General features: G+C 46.6%; 1 protein-coding gene across 5 annotated transcripts in view; it reads left to right on the forward strand.

Annotated features, from left to right (window-relative positions):
• The window catches only part of PKNOX2 (PBX/knotted 1 homeobox 2), a 256,856-nt gene that overhangs the window by 52,060 nt on the left and 183,755 nt on the right, over nt 1-21,041 (forward strand). For all 5 annotated transcript variants that reach the window (XM_033407436.2, XM_049713227.1, XM_049713225.1 and 2 more), the window contains exon 2: nt 20,658-20,727. The gene's annotated coding sequence lies outside the window, so the exon portion shown is untranslated. The remainder of the gene's footprint in view (nt 1-20,657; nt 20,728-21,041) is intronic.

Raw genomic sequence — 21,041 nt, forward strand, 5'->3', positions numbered from 1 at the left:
CCCCCAGGTTCTTTCTCTGTCACCCTCTGTATATCAGCTGTTTTCAGACCAGCTTTCCTCTGAGTCACACAACGGTGGCAGCAGTTCCAGGCATCACACAGTCAGCAGTCCTGGCTGACAATTAAAAACAGTAAAGCAAGTCAACTGTAAAACTGGGGAGTTAGGGGGCTGCGACAGATGGGAGAGTGAATGCTCCTGGCCTGTTGGAATTGAAATTAAAAATTTTAGGAAGCACCAGCAAAATATTTTAAGCAAAGTCAAAGACATATGGCAAACTGGGGAAAAAAGTTTTGCAACTCAAATCACAGGGCTGTTTTCCCTCACATACAAAAAGTTCCTAAAAATCAACAACAAAATACAACCCAATAGAAAAAAATGGGCAAATAATTCTGACAGACTGTTCGCAGAAAAGAAAATACAAATGGCTCGTAGCATATAAAAGATGTTCAATCTTACACATAATAAGAGAAATGCAAATTGAAACTGTCTCAAGTTAGCATTATTCATTCATCTTTTAAATGGGCAAAAATCCCAAAAGTTTGTTATCACGCTGTGTTGGCAAGGCTCTGGGGAAACAGACTGACTTATAGTATAAATCAGTACAACCTCATTTGGAGGGCAATTTGGCAATAGCTCTCAGAATTATAAATCCTATGCCTGTTGACCAGTAATTTCATATTGGGGAATTGATCCTAAAAGTATACTTGCACTTATATGAAATGACATGTGCATAACTTTATTCTTTTTTTTTAAAGTTAATTAATTAATTTATTTTTGGCTGCACTGGGTCTGCTGCATGCAGATTTTCTCTAGTTGCGGCGAAGGGGGCTACTCCTCGTCATGGTGCATGGGCTTCTCATTGCGGGGGCTTCTCTTGTTGCAGAGCACGGGCTCTAGGCGCGCAGGCTTCAGTAGTTGTGGCACTCAGGCTCAGTAGTTGTGGCTCGCGGGCTCTAGAGCTCAGGCTTAGTAGTTGTGGTGCACGGGCTTAGTTGCTCCACGGCATGTGGAATCTTCCCAGATCAGGGCTCGAACCTGTGTCCCCTGCATTGGCAGGTGGATTCTTAACCGCTGCGCCACCAGGGAAGTCCCCATAAGTTTATTCTTTGCAACATTATTTGTAATAGCAAAAGATTGGACAGGACCCAAATGTCCATTAATTGGGGACCAATTAGCTAAATTATGGACTATCCTGACAACAGAATACTGTGCATTTAAAAAGAGGAATGGAGAAAGCCTGTGTGCAGCAACGAAGACCCAACTCATACAAATAAATAAATAAATAAAAAATTTTGTAAAAAAAAGAGAGGAATGATCCCTGTACGGGCCACCAAAAACAACAACAAAAAAAGAGGAATGAGGAAGCTCTCTTTGTACTGATATGGAAAGACCTCCAAAAATATATTAAGTGTAAAAAGAAAAAAGTCCACCAAGGTGCAGAAAAGTGTGCATAAAAGGGGAAAACAGGAATCTATATTTGTGTTTTCTTCAGCAAGTGGGAGACAGGGATGGGAGGGAGACATTTCAGTGTAAACTTTTATATACTTTTTGATTTTTGAACCAGATTACATATTACCTTTAAAAAAAATAGAACAGAACCAGGAACTCTGTGCAAATCCCACAAAACTTGGGTAAGAGCTGCTGATTTTCACCCCTGAGCTCTGAATTATGCAGTGGTAGTAGAGATGGGAAGGGATAGATTTGAAAATGTGTTTTGGGAGTGAAACCCCCTAGATTGGATGTGGGAGTGAAAAGCAGGGCAGAGGCAGAATGAAAGATGCTTCCCAGACTCAGGTACCTGGTAGAAGATGGCATGATTCTGAGTTGGTTGTACAGGAGAGAAGCATGTTGGGGGAAGCAAAGAGGGCCTGGAATCGTTTCACCCCTTGAACTCAGTCTCTGCAATTCTCCAGTCACTCAGTTCCTGGGACCCTACCTTGTCCTACTTGTCCATGCACCCGCAGGCGGCATATCTGGCTACAGACTTCTAGTTTGGTGGTGATGTTCCCTCCTGCCAGACACACGGTCAGCGCAGCTGCGTGGGTATGACAGTCCCAAGAGAGGGTTGGGACTACAGGTGGCTCTGGGCATTGGTCTGAATACAGAGTCTCCCAGGGAGCAGAGGCTAATGTCTGGAGCACTAGGGGTGGGGAGGAGGCCTAATAAGTGGACATGACAGCAGAAATCCACATTCCCCACTGGGTCAGCCTGTCCTCGAGAATGGGCAGGTCTTGGTGTTCCATTTCCCATCTCTGTTCTGATTCTCTTTGGCTCACCCTCCGCTGCCGGAGAGGACTTGGGGCTATGAGCCTGGCGCTGGGCATCCCAGGAGACAATGGCCTGTGGTCTCCCAGGATTAATATCTACCTAGGGGCAGCATGTACTGACGGCCGTGGGAGAGGTGGACAGGAAGGGGACCCCGGGGAGGGGAACTCGAGGCAAAATGAACATCCATGGGAGAAGTCAGTGGGCTGGGATGTGTTTGGGGTGCATCTACCCCTTTGCTGACAACAGCAGTCCCGTCAGCTTCAGGCCCTGCTCCAGGCCCATCTGCAGAGTCTGGTACCAGAATGAAAAATGGACGCGATAGCTAGCGGCAGCCGTGCTGTTTGGCACTGGAGGCATTATGAACTGGTATGTGAAATATGGCCACACTCTTGGTTTTTGTCGTAGCTGGAAAGGATTAGGAGACAATTAATAAATGATTTAGTGCTCTGAGTTTAAGTAACTTATTATTATGGGCTGCATATATTTATTATGCTTCACTGAGCAACACTGGAAAGTTTCCTTCAAATGTCACACATTTTGTATGCCATTTGTTTCAGAAGTTAAAAATTTTTTTTTAAAGAAATGCCTCTATAAATTATATTTATTTTGAATTTTATTTTATTTTATTTTTATACAGCAAGTTCTTATTAGTCATCCATTTTATACACATCAGGGTATACATGTCAATCCCAATCTCCCAGTTCATCACACCACCATCACCCCGCCCCCTGCCGCTTTCCCCCCTTGGTGTCCATATGTTTGTTCTCTACATCTGTGTCTCAATTTCTGCTCTGCAGACTGGTTCATCTGGACCATTTTTCTAGGTTCCACATATATGCGTTAATATGCGATATTTGTTTTTCTCTTTCTGACTTACTTCACTCTGTGTGACAGTCTTTAGATTCATCCACATCTCTACAAATGACCCAATTTCATTCCTTCTTATGGCTGAGTAATATTCCATTGTATATATGTACCACATCTTCTTTATCCACTCATCTGTCGATGGGCATTTAGGTTGCTTCCATGACCTGGCAATTGTAAATAGTGCTGCAGTGAACATTGGGGTGCATGTGTCTTTTTGAATTATGGTTTTCTCTGGGTATTTGCCCAGTACTGGGATTGCTGGGTCATATGGTAATTCTATTTTTAGTTTTTTAAGGAACCTTCATACTGTTCTCCATAGTGGCTGTATCAATTTACATTCCCACCAACAGTGCAAGAGGGTTCCCTTTTCTCCACACCCTCTCCAGCATTTGTTGTTTGTAGATTTTCTGATGATGGCCATTCTAGCTGGTGTGAGGTGATACCTCATAGTAGTTTTGATTTGCATTTCTCTAATAAATAGTGACGTTGAGCAGCTTTTCATGTGCTTCTTGGCCATCTGTATGTCTTCTTTGGAGAAATGTCTGTTTAGGTCTTCTGCCCATTTTTGGATTGGGTTTTTTTTTTTTTTTAATATTGACCTGCATGAGCTGTTTATATATTTTGGAGATTAATCCTTTGTCCGTTGATTCATTTGCAAATAGTTTTTCCCATTCTGAGGGTTGTCTTTTCATCTTGTTTGTAGTTTCCTTTGCTTTGCAAAAGCTTTGAAGTTTCATTAGGTCCCATTTGTTTATTTTTGTTTTTATCTCTATTACTCTAGGAGGTGGATCAAAAAAGGTCTTGCTGTGATTTATATCAAAGAGTGTTCTTCCTAGGTTTTCCTCTAAGAGTTTTATAGTGTCCGGTGTTACATTTAGGTCTCTAATCCATTTTGAGTTTATTTTTGTGTATGGTGTTAGGGAGTGTTCTAATTTCATTCTTTTACATGTAGCTGTCCAGTTTTCCCAGCACCACTTATTGAAGAGACTGTCTTATCTCCATTGTATATCCTTGCCTCCTTTGTCATATATTAGTTGACCATAGGTGCGTGAGTTTATCTCTGGGCTTTCTATCCTGTTCCATTGATCTATATTTCTGTTTTTGTGCCAGTACCATATTGTCTTGATTACTGTAGCTTTGTAGTATAGTCTGAAGTCAGGGAGTCTGATTCCTCCAGCTCTGCTTTTTTCCCTCAAGACCGCTTTGGCTATTCGGGGTCTTTTGTGTCTCCATACAAATTTTAAGATTTTTTGTTCTAGTTCTGTAAAAAATACCATTGGTAATTTGATAGGGATTGCATTGAATCTGTAGATTGCTTTGGGTACTATAGTCATTTTCACAATATTGATTCTTCCAATCTGAGAACATGGTACATCTCTCCATCTGTTGGTATCATCTTTAATTTCTTTCAACAATGTCTTATAGTTTTCTGCATACAGGTCTTTCTTCTCCCTAGGTAGTTTTATTCCTAGATATTTTATTCTTTTTGTTGCAATGGTAAATGAGAGTGTTTCCTTAATTTCTCTTTCAGATTTTTCATCATTAGTGTATAGGAATGCAAGAGATTTCTGTGCATTAATTTTGTATCCTGCAACTTTACCAAATTCACTGATTAGCTGTAGTAGTTTTCTGGTGGCATCTTTAGGATTCTCTATGTATAGTGACATGTCATCTGCAAACAGTGACAGTTTTACTTCTTCTTTTCCAATTTATATTCTTTTTATTTCTTTTTCTTCTCTGATTGCCGTGGCTAAGACTTCCAAAACTATGTTGAATAATAGTGGCAATTGTGGACATCCTTGTCTTTTTCCTGATCTTAGAGGAAATGCTTTCAGGTTTTCACCATTGAGAATGATGTTTGCTGTGGGTTTGTCCTATATGGCCTTTATTATGTTGAGGTAGGTTCCCTCTATGCCCATTTTCTGGAGAGTTTGTTATCATAAATGGGTGTTGAATTTTGTCAAAAGCTTTTCCTGCAACTATTGAGATGATCATACAGTTTTTATTTTTCAATTTGTTAATATGGTGTATCACGTTGATTGATTTGCATATATTGAAGAATCCTTGCATCTCTGAGATAAATCCCACTTGATCATGGTGTATGATCCTTTTAATGTGCTGTTCGATTCTGTTTGCTAGTATTTTGTTGAGGATTTTTTTTTTTTTTTTGGCGGTACACGGGCCTCTCACTGTTGTGGCCTCTCCCATTGTGGAGCACAGGCTCCGTGTGCACAGGCTCAGCGGTCATGGCTCACAGGCCTAGCCGGCCCACGGCATGTGGGATCTTCCCAGACTGGGGCATGAACCCGTGTCCCCTGCATCGGCAGACGGACTCTCAAACACTGCACCACCAGGGAAGCCCTTGTTGAGGATTTTTGCATCTATATTCATCAGTGATATTGGTCTGTAATTTTCTTTTTTAGTAGTATTTTTGTCTGGTTTTGGTATCAGGGTGATGGTGGCCTCATAGAATGAGTTTGGGAGTGTTCCTTCCTCTGCAATTTTTTGGAAGAGTTTGAGAAGGTTGGATGTTAGCTCTTCTCTAAATGTTTGATAGAATTCACCAGTGAAGCCATCTGGTCCTGGACTTTTGTTTGTTGGAAGATTTTTAGTTACAGTTTCCATTTCATTACTTGTGATGGGTGTGTTCATATTTTCTATTTCTTCCTGGTTCAGTCTTGGAAAGTTATACCTTTCTGAGAATTTGTCCATTTCTTCCAGGTTGTCCATTTTATTGGCATAGAGTTGCTTATAGTAGTCTCTGAGGATGCTTTGTATTTCTGCAGTGTCTGTTGTAACTTCTCCTTTTTCATTTCTAATTTTATTGAGTCCTCTCCCTCTTTTTCTTGATGAGTCTGGCTAATGGTTTATCAATTTTGTTTATCTTCTCAAAGAACCAGCTTTTAGTTTTATTGGTGTTTGCTATTGTTTTTTTTTGTTTCTATTTCATTTATTTCTGCTCTGATCTTTATGATTTCTTTCCTTCTGCTAGCTTTGGGTTTTGTTTGTTCTTCTTTCTCTAGTTCCTTTAGGTGTAAGGTTAGATTGTTTATTGGAGATTTTTCTTGTTTCTTGATGTAGGCTTGTATAGCTATAAACTTCCCTCTTAGAACTGCTTTTGCTGCATCCCATAGGTTTTGGATCGTCGTGTTTTCATTGTCATTTGTCTCTAGGTATTTTTTGATTTCCTCTTTGAGTTCTTCAGTGATCTCTTGGTAATTTAGTAACGTATTGTTTAGCCTCCATGTATTTGTGTTTTTTACGTTTTTTTCCCTGTAATTGATTTCTAATCTCATAGCATTGTGGTCAGAAAAGATACTTGATATGATTTCAATTTTCTTAAATTTACTGAGAATGCCTCTATAAATTATTAAGCTGAATTCTTCAGGACAAATTGCTGGCATTCCAGCCCCTTGCCCACCGTCCCTTATGAGTGTCATAAAGACTTCCTGTCCCCAGAACAATGATAGTGCCATGTCCCACGTCTGAGCCGTTTGTGCCATCTGAGGGGCTGGGGAGAGGATGAAGAGTCGCTTGCTCTCTCCTCCGGTCGGGCACCTGGGGCAGAGATCTACAGGGGGTCTGAAGAAAACACACATGTTTTTGGATGATTGCCTGGAGGCCGGAAGTGTTGATCAAAATCCTTCCTTCCAAAGCTTTGGTGAAAATAAAAGAAATCAAGCTGGTGGGGGTGGAGAGGGTCAGTCCTTAAAGAAAACTAGGATCCTGTTGACTAGGGAGCTGGAAGCATTTCAGACACTGATGGCTCCAAACTGTTTTATTGATGGGGAAGCCAGACTCACAGAGGGGTGACAAGTTTCTCTAAGATGAACTGGAGAATCTTTTCCACATTTTTTCAGGCCCGATGCCATGTTGTCTTTTTGTTTTTCTTGGTAGAGCAGTTTAAAGTTTTGATAAGATGACATTTTTAGTTGACTACTGAAATTTTATAGCCCCTCCCCACAAAGATTCTCATGTGACTAGCTAGGGACTGGGTCAAAAGACAGCCTGGTAGGACTTCCCTGATGGAGCACGATTAAGAACCCACCTGCCAATGAAGGGGACACGGGTTCGATCTCTGGTCCGGGAAGATCCCACATGCCGTGGAGCAACTAAGCCCGTGCGCCATGACTACTGAGCCCGAGTGCCACAACTTCTGAAGCCCACACGCCTAGAGCCAGTGCTCTGCAACAAGAGACCCCGCACACCGCAACTAGAGAAAGGCTGTGCACAGCAACAAAGACCCAACGCAGCCAAAAAAAAAAAAGAAAAAAGACAGTCTGGGGACTTGCCTGGTGGTCCAGTGGCTAAGACTCCGTGCTCCCAGTGCAGGGGGCCCAGGTTCGATCCCTGGTCAGGGAGCTAGATCCCACATGCCGCAACTAAGAGTTCTCATGCCGCAACTAAAAGTCCCACACGCGGCAACAAAGATCCCACGTGCTGCAGCTAAGACCTGACGCAGCCAAATAAAATGTAAATAAATATTTTTTGAAAAAGACAGTCTGACTGGCCTGTCCCTCCATTTCCAGATGTGTTTTCTAACATCTGTACGACATGTGTCTGTTGAGCACCTAATGTGTAATAGGTGCCCCTGGAGTGTGTGCGTGCGTGCGTGCGTGTTTGTGTGTGTGTGTGTGTGTGTGTGTGTGTGATGCATCAAAACAACCCCTGCCTTCATCTAGCTTTGTACATTGTTGGGCTGCTCCAGCATCCAAAGAGTCAATGCCTGTGAGTGAACGAATGAGCCCACCAGGAACGAATGCAAGCAGCTTCTGAACAAGATCAAGACAACCTACAGGAAGAAACCAGCAGCCTGGAGGCATCAAGAAGGAGACTTCTTTGGGATTTTCTGGATAGCTGAAGGTTTACTTCTTAAAGTCCTCCAAAGGTGTTTTAAACATCAGCAGTGGACCTCCTCCCTAACCTCCTGACCGTGACTGAAACTTATGTGACGATTCACGACGTTTCCCTTCGTTATCTCCTTGGTCAACCCTCCATCCCCTCAGCGTGTCTTCTGGCGAAGCCCAAGCCCCCTCCTCTTTTATTGCTTCGAATCAGCTGAGGCCCAAGGGACCAGATAACTGAGCCTGTTAGAAATGCACATAAAATCAGTAAAAAGCTCTAAGTAAAGCCAGGGAGTGTCCTTATGAGTAAGGTTCACAAACTTCAGTGGAAAGATTTTGTGACATGTACTTTGACTGCTCAGAGATTTTAAAAAATTTGTTTACTTTCCAGTGTTTCCTACTGTACTATATACCCATATGTTGAACTTATGAGGTTACTGAATAGCTAAATCACATGCTGGTTTCTTTGTCATAGAAACTCTGGCCTGTCTGCTGGGAGGCTGAGAGTAAAGTGGTAGGGTTGATAGTTTGTTTTCAAGACCGTCACCGGGAAGGTTCTCCAATTCGGTTATTTTAAGCCACAAGAAGGCAGTTTCACTATGAGAAGGGCCTCTTGTTTCCGGGAGTTTTTATCCATCAGTCTTGAGAAAGCATCTGCTGCAGGGGCCTTGCTCGCCAGCTCTTCCTTCTCCTTTGCCCCTGGAGGGTGCTCGCTCTTCACTCTGCCAGAAACAGAGCGACTTCTGTGTCATTCCAGAGGGGCGTCCCAGGCCAGCCTTACTGCAGCCCGACAGAGGGCCCTCTGATCAAGTCCCGCCCGAAGAGGGCCTCCGCGGTCCCCCCTGTGCACGGGGAGGGTGGCCTGTGCCGGCCTATGACGCCCGCCAGTTCTTTGGCTGGCAGGTGCCAGGTGGAGACTGTCAGCAGCTCAGGAGGGAGACTGTTCTGGGTAGTTACTGCTAGCAAGGGATCCCATTTTACCTACCTGCCATCAGAGTCATCTGTCCCCTGCTGGAGGTACCGCGGAGGAGCCCTGAGCAGGTGAGGCTCGGCAGATGGCAGGGCAGCCGCGCGACGCCTGCAAGGGAGGCCCAGGGCGCGTGCGGTGGACTCAGAAAGTCTGCCCCCGCCCGCTCCTCCCCTGTTTATGGTGAAATTGGGTCTCCTTTAGGAAAGGTACAGTTTTCCTACTCCGTTTGTTCTCAGATTGGTGTCCTACCCCGAGCCAAATTAGTGGCTCAGAACAATGGGAAACAAATGCTCTTTCAGCATCCCGCTGTGATCTGGGGATCCAGGTGGGGACCCAGCTGAGTGGTTGCCTGCTCCGCAGAACCACCCCTCTGCAGAGAATCAGCATTCCAGAACCACCCAGCTCAGCCAATTCCCTCGTAATCAGCTGTGCTGTGCGCATCTGCCTCGCCCCAGCTAAGCAAGCTGGAGCCCTCTTCTGTTATTTATGAAGCAATATTCAGGACCAGGCCCCGGGGGCGAGTTAGGAAGCAATGAGCGAGCGGGAAGCGCTGTTTGGAGGGGCCTGGCCTGCCACACAGGGCCTCTCCCCGCGGGGCCGGACCCTCCAGGCTCCTTTCCAGGGCTGCTGTGCCGGGCACCCTTCTCTCAGATGCTGGCGGCTGTTGGCTTGGCTTGCCCGCCCAGGGAATGCTCCCACTACCTCCGGCGCTGCCTGGTCTGAGAGGGAGCGGCTGGGTCCCCATCTCACCCCCCTCTGCCTGAAGTCGGGGAGCCCTCCTCTGTGGTGGCTACATACCTGCTGGATGACATTTCGCCCCTTAGTCAGCTGGCATCTGTCTCTCCCGTTTCGACGGGGCTCTTTGGGGGCAGGGAGCTGATTTGTCCTTTATTATTGATCTCCGAGCTAGTAAAGCATCTGGCGTGCAAAACACATTTTATACATGAAGGAAGGGAGCTACTGGCCAGGCTGCCAATCCTGGACTTCCCTGGTAAGCCTCCATCCCTCTGTTAATCCGTTTCTGCAAATGTGAAAAGAGGAGGAGGGATAGATGGTCTCTGAAGTCCCGTCCAGGTCCAACAGTGCGTGGTTCTGACACCGCCTCAGGGCTGCTCCTCCTGGCTGGTGCTGCCATTGTGCCGAGGTCCCCTGCACCCTGGTGACCCTGCCTTCGTCAGGACGCAGGTTTTCAGTCCTTGCTCTCTGGTGGCAGATGCTGTCCTCTGCCCGCGCTCTTCTCCCTGACACATCCTCAGCCTGCCACTTTCCCAGTCACACAGTTGACAGTTTCCTCCCAAGTTATGCCAGATGACGACTTGTTGGCACAAGAGGATGCATTTGTTCTGCCTGGGCTGCACCTCCTGGGGAGGCTGTGTTTACTCTCCTTTCTGGCCTAGACCCGTCTCCACAAGGGGAATCAAGGGCCTTCTCATTTTCCATCGAAGGAGAGTTGACACGTAGCACATCTCATCCCTTTGCCGTGCGGCCTTTGTCCGGGATGCAGGACCCGGACAAGCTGGCCTCCCTCCTCTGCCTGTAAGCCTGGTGCAGAAATGTTCCTGCTTTCCATGAAACAACAAAAATAACCATCTTTACTTGCACGAGAGAAATAATTTTAACTTTTCAAAACATATCATTATTTTGCTTCGTTTGTATAATATCTCTTATTGCAGGCAAGGCAGGAATAAACATCTTGATTTCTTTGAGGCCCAAAGATTTGTTAGTATTTAGTTTAAGATTTCTCAGAATCTTAGAAATTTCTAGTTGAATGTGAGCCTAGTGAATATCTCCTCCCGTGATTCTTAATCTCTCTGGGGACATGGACAGCCTTAAAAGCTTCATAAAATTTGGAAATCTCTCTAAAGAAAAATGTACACACAAATACCATTCTGGATAAAGTCTCAAGGGGTTTGTGGACCCCTAAAACCTTAAGATTCCTTTTGCTCTGATCCAGCCACTTGGTTCAGTAGACAAAGAAGTTGAGACCCAGAGAGTGAGGGTGACACACAGAAGGTCAAAGGGACGGGAAAACCAGCACCATCCCCTAGGTTCTGTCTAAAACCCTTTCCAGCACACCATACCGCTCACTGCCGAATCAGACTGGAAGACCAGATCCTCCCCTCTTGTTCTTGGCCTCTGATTCCTTCTCCTTTTAGATTTCCTGCTCACCGTTTTATTGCTGTAGATACATTCCTTGACTGTCTTTCGTTTCAGACTAGAAAGGGGCCCAGGGCTCTCCGTCGCTGCCCACCTCCCACCAGTTCCTTTTCTTTTTCACCCTAAATCGTGTCTCATTTGTCCAGCCTCAGCTCTCTGGAATCACCTTGGCTCAGATGTTTCCATAGGAAAGTTGCCTCCCCTGTTAGCCAACTGGCCTGGGAGCCCCAGTCTCTTGTGTTCCCCCCGCTGTGGCTGCAGAGACTTGGGGTTCCCTGCTCTCTCTGTCTGCCCTGGGTTCCCTTATCCTCTTCTTCAAAATTGTGGTAAAATACACATAACAAACTTTACCGTCTTAACCATTTTTAAATGTACAGTTCAGTGGCATTAAGCACATTCATATTGTTGTAAACCATCACCGCCATCCATTTACAAAACCCTTTTATCTTGCAAAACTGATATTCTGTATCAATTCACTAAAACTCCCCATCTCTTCTCCCCCAACCCCAGGCAACCGCCATTCTCCTTTCTGCCTCTGTAAATTTGACTATTCTCGGTACTTCATGTGAGTGGACTCATACAGTATCTGTCCTTCTGTGACTGGATTACTTCACGTAGCATAATGTTCTCCAGCACATTGCAGCACGTGTCAGAATTTCCTTCCTCTTTTAAGGCTGAACGATATCCCATTTTACATAGAGGCCACATTTTGTTTATCCATCATCCGTCCACGGACACTTAGGTTGCTTCCACCTTTCAGCTCCTGTGAATGATGCTGCTATGAACATGGGGTACAAATTGTCTTTTTGAGTCCCTGCTTTCAATCCTTTGGGGTGTATACCCAGAAGTGAAGGGACGTTTTCTAAGGTGTCTTAATTATTCTCTGCTCTCCATCAAATCTATTTTTATTTTGTTCTTAAACTAACATCGTTTGCGTAACTACTAACCTCACTGGGTCTGCGGCATATGCCACGAAGAGTACTTTCTCAGTGAGCTTTGAGGCTCTTTCCTGTCTCCTCTCTCTAAGATGCCCCTCCCTTCTCAGTCACTTCTGCTCCCAAGCCTGTTGAATTTTTTTCTTATCATCTCTTGACATTGTATAATTGTATTTATAGTTTGTTTCCCCCATTAGAATGCGAGCCCCACGAAAGCAGGGACTTTTCTGTTTCGTTCACTGTTACATCTCTAATGTCAGACACAGTGCTTGGTGCATATGCCTAAGACATAATTATTCAGTTATTATTAACTTAATAATAAGTGGAATAAACGGATGATCGAATGAATGAATAAATAAGCAGGGTACTCTTCCTGCCCACAAAGAACTTACGGTCTGGGAGGGAGATAGACATAATAGAACTGTAATATAAGGCAGAATATGGGGGCCTTGAGAAGCATCTGGTTAAGTCCTATGACGGCGGCCAGCAGGGTCGATCCAGAAAGTACCTCTGTGTACTGGGCAGACTAGTCCCTCAACATTGATAAAAAGGCCCAGGCTGTTGAGTAGCTTTAAATTCATTTTCTCATCCATCTCTCCTCAACCTCCCTTTATGATATTATTATCATCAGTTTCCAGGTGAGGAAACCAAGATGGACAGAGGTTAAGGAAATTGCCCGATGCAATGCAGCCAGTAAGTAAGCAGGTTTGCAGTCTGGTCTGGCTGCCTCCGAAGTCCAACCTCTTTTTCTTTCTTATATCAATTATTTTTCTTTTCCTTATTGAGTTTCTTTTCAAAAATTACGGAAGGGGCAGTGCTCTCTGCAACCCGAAACAAGGCAAAGATGTGCTAACAACGGTGGGCCTTCGCGCCCACGTGAACATCCGGGCTGTTCCTTCCACACCACCTCTGTGCTCACAGACTTATGCACGTGGATGCACTCAATCTGGAGTTTTGTCCGCTTTTACAAAAATGGAATCACACGGCACACATCAGTCTGCTACTTACTTTTCTTACTTGGAACATTACGGCCATCTCTCACGGCAAAAGATGTAGCTCTAACTCGTTCTTTGAAATAGTTGCATTTATTGATAGTATAGCTGTACCACAGGTTACCCAAACCTTCCCCTACTGGTGGACATCTAGCTTGTTTTTCACTTTGTCCCACTGCCGAAGCTGCTGCATTATCCTCATGCCTGGGTACTTTTCTTTTTATAGGATACATTCTCAAACTAGGGCGGCTGAGGAAAAGTGTATGTGTATTTTTAATTGCGATAGATCCTGCTATACTATTTTCCCCAAAGATAGTAGCAATGCAGTATCATGCTTTGAACCGCTTCAGTTTCTAGGCTGGCGCCTGCCCCTCGTTCTTCCCTTGCCTCTTCTCCTCGGAGCCGAGTACCCCTAGGCGCATCTCAGCCTCTTCTGACCTGGCCCAGGACCCTCCAGGAAGGCTGGAGGGACACCGCCTCCTTCTCTCACCTTCTCTCAGGGCATGGCTCTGTCCTCTCCCTCGGCCAGTGAGGACCGGCCGTCAGGAAACCTGGACTGTAGTCCTAACTCTGTTCCTAATCAGCTGTTTGACCTTGGACAAGCCACTTAATTTTCTGTGCATTGGTTTCTTCACCCATAAATTGAAGGAGGTTGGGCTGGGTGATGTATGAAGACCTCCCTCTCCAGATGACCTTCCCGGGTTTGAGACCCCATAGTGGTCTCACTGTGGGGAGACCCCAGTGGAGCACTGGGGTCTGTCTGCTCTCTGGGGGTCGTGGGGCCTTCAGCGGACAGAAGGGCCTTTCTACAGCCCGCTTCCCTCCAAAGGCCTCCCAGCTGCCTGGACTGCTGGTTGTATCAAGAAATAGTGTGAAGGGTCGGGATTCCGGAGGCAGGCTGATTTAGACCTGGGCTAGAACCCAGATCAGCCACGACCTTGGGCAGCTTGCCTCACCTCTCTGTGCCTTGATTTCGGAATCTGTTAAATGGGCGAGCTAAAACGGTCTCGAAGTTCTGGAGCAGCGCTGTCCAGTACAGCCGCCTGTGCCAACGGAAAGACCGTCTAGCTGGAGCTCCCAGTACAACAGCCACTAGCCACACCGGGCTGTCGCGCACCTGAAACGCGGCCACTGAGGCTGAAGGCTGGATTTTAGATTTTATTTAACTTTCATTAATTAGAATTTGTATTTAAAAAGCCAGATGTGGCTAGTGGCTATGTTGATGGACTCTGCAGCTCCAGAAGATGAAGCTGTTATAATACAGTAACTAGAAAGTGCTCAGCCAGCCCAGTGTCCGGCACATAGTAAGCGCTCAACAAACGTCTGCTATTATTAGGTATCATGTGTCTCACTTTCCGGCCTGCCACACCTGATGGCTCTCAATGACACCTCACACTGGCTGTCCTGGAGTCACCTGGGGAGGCAGGGATGGGGTAAGGTGTTGCCGCTGGCGATGCGTGTCAGTAATGAGCCTGGCACTAAATGTTTCTGGTCTGCTACTTTCCCTGGAGGGTCATGTGAGCGGAGTGGTATGTGGCCTGCTTTGCAAGTGATTAACATGGTGTAAGCAATCTGCATGGAGAGAGAAACCCCTCTGCTGGTATTCCATTATTCTATTAGAGTTTCAGAGCCGGGATTAAGTGGACATGATTTCTTCCTATGGGCCATTAATTGTGTTTTATTGCTGGTCTGACGGCCATTACCCTTTTTGCCAATGCATTCCCCCATTAGGTTTGTACAATTAACAAAATATGTGCTGTTAGGGCTTTGATGGGAACAGTTGGATGGAAATAAAGGGAGGGGACGCAGCCTCCACTGAGTTGGGGGTGAGGAGAGGCTGGACCCTGGGGTGGGGCCTCTTCAGCACCTGCCTGGTAGTCACTGGCATTCCTGGAAAAATCCCTAAGACCTTTGCCGGCTGTCTCCTGACTTGGAATGGAGGAGCTGCCCAGGGGCGTGAGAGAGGGAGGGACCCTTGGTGGGCCTGGCTGGGAACAGCGCAGCTGAGAGTGTGATGCGCCACCTCCGTGCTGTCACCTTGAACCCTCAGCAAGCGGCGTGCGTCAGCCTCCAGGTGCCCCGCCCTGCGACTGAAGCGGCTTCCAGGCGCATCTGTCCTCTCTCTGGGGGGCAAACAGGAGGACCCATGCCTGATGAAAATGGGGGCCTCTGACACTCAGCGTCATCTGGTGATTGCCACGTGGAAATGCAAGATCAGCGTTGTTAGGCCATCCAAATTTTAGAGAAAACTTAGGAGCCTGGATTTTCAAATGTGAAATGTCCCACTTTTCAGATGTTGGCAGAATTTACAAAAACATCAGACGGGCAAGAGGCCAGCTAGGGGCTGCCAGTGGGTGACCTCTGCCAGCACTGAGGTGTCCTTGGAGGGTTTTGAGGAGGAACAAACATGACGCAATTTGTGTTTCAGGAAGATCCCAGGCCGTGGGAGGTAGTGGGTGGGCAAAAGCGGGGCCAGGCTGGAGGCCAGGAGACCGACTGGGGGCCCAGGGGAGAGAGAAGGAGGCCTGAGGCAGGTCAGCGACGATGGGCCAGGAAGAAGAGCAGGGGTGCTCCCGATGGAGAATAAGCACGTCTCGGGTCTTGGTGTTTTCTCACCTCCAAGGGTGCCCACTTACAGGAACGGGGTCCAGCTTAGAGTCTCGGGCCTGGACGGGGCCTGGGGAGCATGGCTGAGGGACAATTTCCAGGTCCTCTGCCGCTGGGTGCCCAGCACTGCCTGCAGCCCAGGGGGCTGAGGACAGTGGGGAATCAGCCTTGTTCTTACCAGGCTTTGAGGAAGCCTGCGCGGCACCCTCAGTGCTGGGTGGGTACGTTTCTCAGAGCCACACATTTAGTGCCAGGTGATCCTCTCAGTATTCGGTTGCCCAGTTGTTGTGTCTTTGAGAGCCTGGTGGCCGGGGTCTGTGATGCTGTCGCTGACAGCCTCACTGGACTAACGTAAACCACGGCGAGCTGTCGTCAGGGGGCGAGGGGAGCAGACGTGGAGCAGAGAGGGGACTCGGGTGATGAGGTGGGAGACGCAGGACACACCGTGGGGGGACGAGTGGCCCTGCAGGCGTTTCCTCCTGGGAGGGTCTATTCAAGTTTTCTTTCTCTTTGGGGAGTTTTGCTCATGTGCCTACAGAGGCTTCTCAGAGATGGGGACCATCCAGAGAGACTCTCGGGGCCTGAGAACAGGTTGTCACGATCTGTCCTCATCCTAAAGGTCTGGCTGGGGTAGTAACAGAGGAGCCTGTCACAGGCAGTGGGATGAATGCAGAAGCCCTCAGGCTTCTTGATTTGTCTCCCTTTTCCCATCCAGACTCTGCTAGCCCTCCTGGGCTGTTAGCCCTCCTGACGCTGAAAGACAGCAACTGCAGCTTCATTCGTCATTATGAATATGTTCCAGGCATTGCACAAAATGCCCTCGGCGCATCATCTCACTTAAAGGCGCTACCCTTATCCCCCTTCTAAAGGTGCGAACCTTGAGGTTCGTAGAGGTTAAAGCTAGGAAGGTGATGGACCCAGGCTTAAACTCAGAACCGTCTGACTCCCGTGTCTTTACTCTTACCCACAACCATATACTGAGCTGTGATATGGGGGTGAGTCTGGGCAGCTTCAGAGATGTATAGATGTCAGATGGTATTTTGGTTTAAGGATCATCTAGTCAAGCACTATCATTTTGCAGATGAGGAAACTGAGGCAGGGAGTGGTTAAAGTTCCGTGTCCAAGATCACACGGTAAGTGAACGATGGACTCAGGGTGTGAACCCATGACGCCCTTGGTCTAGTGCCTTCTGTGGTCCTTGCTAAGCCCCAGGCTCATCTCTGTTCATCCTTTCAACTTACCTAGGATGCTTCGTGGGAGCTCGCTCAGCTGTCCTTGGGCATGGAGGGTCAAGTTCTAGTGTGCTCCCTCCCGTGGGAAGCTTTCTTCTATACTTCTCCCCAGCTCTTAACAATCAGCTCTCTCATTTACCTTTTCATAAATGTTCTCATACTTATAAATGTGAATGCTCAATTCCATTTATGATTCAAGTTTATCTTCATGGTGAGTAAGGTAGGCCTGAGTTTCAATTCTGGTTGCGTTATTGCAGGGCCGCTGTCTGAAGGCCTTTGACATGACCACTTGCCTTCCAGGACTATAGGCTGCTGGCTTTGGAAGGCCCCAAAATATCACGCACGTGGTTCCCCAGCACGTGTCTGCTGGTGCATGGTGAGGAGTGAAAAACAAGGACAATGTGGAGAGGTTGCAGGTGCACATATGTGTGTATATGTGTGTGTGAGAGAGAGATGGACAGTTAGAGACAGAGAGAGATAGAGACAGAAAGAGAGAAGAGACAGAGATGGTGGGGGGGATGCTTTTCATGATGCTCCATTCACTTCAAAGAGTTCAAAAGGTGGTCCTTTTTTTTTTTTAAGGTGGTCTTTTTTTTTTTTTTTTTTTTAAGGTGGTCCTTTTTGCTCTCCTTACTTTTGGGGGTTGAATTACTTTATGAAACGGTGGTGAAAGAAGACACTATTAATGTTTTATCAATATACATGTTTGTCAACCCTCCCAGTCTCACAATGTTTTTTAACATTTTATGGATGGGGGAAGCCAAGTCTGGGAGACCATGCTTTCTGGGGCATCTTCTCACCCAATACAGGATTCCCTTTGCCGTGTTGGGAGCTCACTACCTTCCAAGGAAGCCTAACTCATTGCTGGATGGTGCATAGGACTAGAGAAGTCTTTCCTGTATTGAACTGAGGATTGGCTTCCTCTGATTTCTATCAGTTAGCCCTAATTCTACCGTGTATAGCAACGCAGGCTCTCTGTCACATAGTTTCTTCAAATATTTGGAGGACCACCTTGTGGGAGAGAGATTGTTGCTTTAGTCAATAGAATTAGATAGGACCAATGGGTCATATTAGAGAGGGACAAATGAAGGTCCATCTCTAGTTTCTTCTCCCATATCTTCTCTCTCACGGCCTCCTAATAAGGAAAATAACAACAATGACAGCTAAAATGCAATGAGTGCTTATTTTGTGTGAGGTACTGTTCTAAGCGCTTTACGGTATATGAACTCATTAAACCCTCACAGCCAACCTCAGAGGCAGAACCCTCATTAGCCCTATTTTACAGATGAAAAACCGAGGCGCAGGGAAGTTAAGTAACTTGCCCGTGGGCCCACTGCCAGGAAGTGGTGGGACTGGGATGGACACCTGTACAGTCTGCTTACAGAGCTTGTGCTTTTAACTACTAAACTTTTAACTTTAGTTAAAAGAGCTAGATGTCTTTGCTCACCTCTCTCTTCTACTCGTCACTGTCAAATTTATTAAAACATGATGCCACAGCTGCATCTAAAAGTAATGTGGATTGATAAGTCTAAAGTGAGGGGACCATTCTCCCCTTGGTTGGCCACCGTATAGCTATTTAGGCAACTAGGATCAATGTAATGGGTTTGGCAGCAACACCATACCCTGGGCTCTACCTCTGCTTGCATTTAACTCAAATAACCCTTGTCTTTTTTTTAAAAAAAAAACAGGTCACTCCAATCTGTGATTTTTGCAATTGATTTTTGAATGGAAGAGTAGGGTTTGGTATATTTATTCGTGTCAAATCTTTTTCTACAACTCTGTAAAAAATTAAACTGGATTTGCTTGTGGGCATAGACTGTAATAATATGATGGTTTAGAGTGATGGGATTGTGGGAAATTTTTTAAAATTTTCAAATTTATTTAATTTATGGTTGTCATGATGTTATTGTGCAAGAACTAAAAACTGGTAGAGGAAAAAATTAACTTTTTAGTTTGGGGCCATCCTTTTAGCTTGTTCAAAGTTTTATAACACTGCCCATCAGAATCCATCTCCCCGGCAGAGGGGCTGTCCTTCACAGCTTGGCGGCACGTGCAAATGGCAAGTCTGCCGTATCTTCTTCCAAGTCGCTGGTGTCTCGACAGTCCCAAGAGGGCAGGGGTAAATCCCCACTCCATGCAATTCAGCCTAGAAACTTCCTGTACTGAGTTCACGTATGCTCAGTAGCAATGTGTCAGTGGTTTAGAAGATTACGAGTTGGAGCCCATTGCCAGCCAGGGGCTGGTTGTGGAAACTGATTAGAATGAACAGAGTCCATCACTGAACCTTTCAACAGACACTTGCTGAGAACCTGACACATGCTGGGCTGTAAAGATGCGTAAGGTGCAGTCATCCTCACGCACTTGCCTTCAGTGGTCTGGTCTCATCTCTGAGGTCCTTCCGTGAGTCACCAGTCTTGGTCCTGGAGATATTAGTAGACAGCCCCAGAGGAAGTGCCTCTTCCTGGGCGACATCATCATGAACAAGAGGGACATCTTTCCATGAGTGCGTTGTATTACACCCCATGCCTCAATCTTCTATCTGAAATTCTACCTCTTCCAGGGAGCCTCTCTGTCTTAATTAAAAGGAAAATACTAAAGAGCGGTGGGGTGGGGAGTGTCCTCTTCTTCATGACCTTCCTTTGTTGGAAAACCTTCAGTGGCTCCAGGAGCTCACAGCGCAAGCCTGGCCTCTCTGCCCGACACTCGGAGCCCAGATGCTCTGGCCCCTCCCTGCTTACTCAGAGTTACTCCCTCCTCTAGTCTCTCAGGCGGCCCAGCCTTCTCCCTGGTCACTCCATGCTTTCCCCTGTCACCCTTGCTCAGAGTGCTCCCTTTCTTGGAATGCCCTCTCTCTTCTTCCACCAGCCGAATCTTTCCTGACCAGTCCTCCAAGACCCCGGTCAAGGTCTGCCTCCCCCTGAAAACTTCCTTGAAGACCCCAGCTGTCACCAACTTCGTTTCTCTGTGGAGAGAGAGTTATGGTCTCTACCACATAGTTCAGCACTACTTTATGTATGTTCTCGTCTTACTGGATGATGTTTCATATGATATTCTTATTTCACCACTGACGTGGCGGCACTTTTATTACAGGAGCTGTGGATTTCATTCCTGCTGCACCTGGAGAGTGTAGCTCGTGGAGCAGACACCTGATAAATGTGTGCTGGGTTTTTCTTCTTCTTGTTGTTATTGCTTTATCCCAAGAAGAGAATTAAAAGCAGTCATGTTTTCTGATCTTTCCAGTCACGCCCCCATCATTTTTCTCCATGCATATCTCCCTTCTAACCCAATGGGACTCTTCACTTTTACTTGAAAGTGCCCTCCTACAACTGGACTTTCCATAATCCTGCCATAAACCACAGCATCGGTGGTGGCGTTTGCTTGTTTGGGCAGCTCCCCCATACAGATTGCCAGCTTCCCCAAGGGTTGCTCAGCTCCGTCCCCCCGCACGGGGTCTTCCGTCAGACAGGTGGCATCAGTAAAGGATCATTGCCTTGGTCAGCTCAGTGCTCTCCACAGCCATGAGCCTCTTTTTCTCTGGGGAAGGGGATGAAACTCGCAAGAAATCCTGTCTCTCTGTCCTGGTTAGTCCTCTAAACAACCGTCATTTTGCACCAGGAGCTCCTTGCTCAGGAAACTCCCCCCACTCAGCAATGGGGACACAGGGCTGCCAGCCCTGGCTGTGCTTCGGAGCAGGACCCACTTCTGAGTTTACCCCCATCCGATCTTGGCGCTCGCTCCCAGCAGAATCATACACAGTCTATAAAGATGTTTTCTTTCGCTGACAGGTTGACTCTGGAGCAGGACTCTGAGGCTTGCCGTCCTCCATGCCGCTCACCAGAAAAGGGACTGTGAACTGTGAGTAACTCTGATTGGCGTTTTCCATGCTGACTCAGTAAGGTTATGGGTTAAAGACCAGCCCTGAACCCGATCTTTCACAGCCATGCATTGTGTGAGAGACGCGCTCTGTCTCAATGAGCTGGTCAGAATGTGAAATACAGTGGACCTCTAATTAGATGAGGTCCGAATGTGACGAAGAGGCCCTGTAACATGACATCCTATTTAATTAGACTGTATTGATTGTGCGTTAAGGTGGACATGATGTGTTATGTGTGTCATGAGTGTTGGAGAGAGAAGCTCTGGAGGTTGCAAGGGCAGGCTAAGCTTCGGAG

The sequence above is a fragment of the Orcinus orca genome, chromosome 8, assembly GCF_937001465.1.
Source record: "Orcinus orca chromosome 8, mOrcOrc1.1, whole genome shotgun sequence".
NCBI classification, from domain to species: Eukaryota; Metazoa; Chordata; class Mammalia; order Artiodactyla; family Delphinidae; genus Orcinus; species Orcinus orca.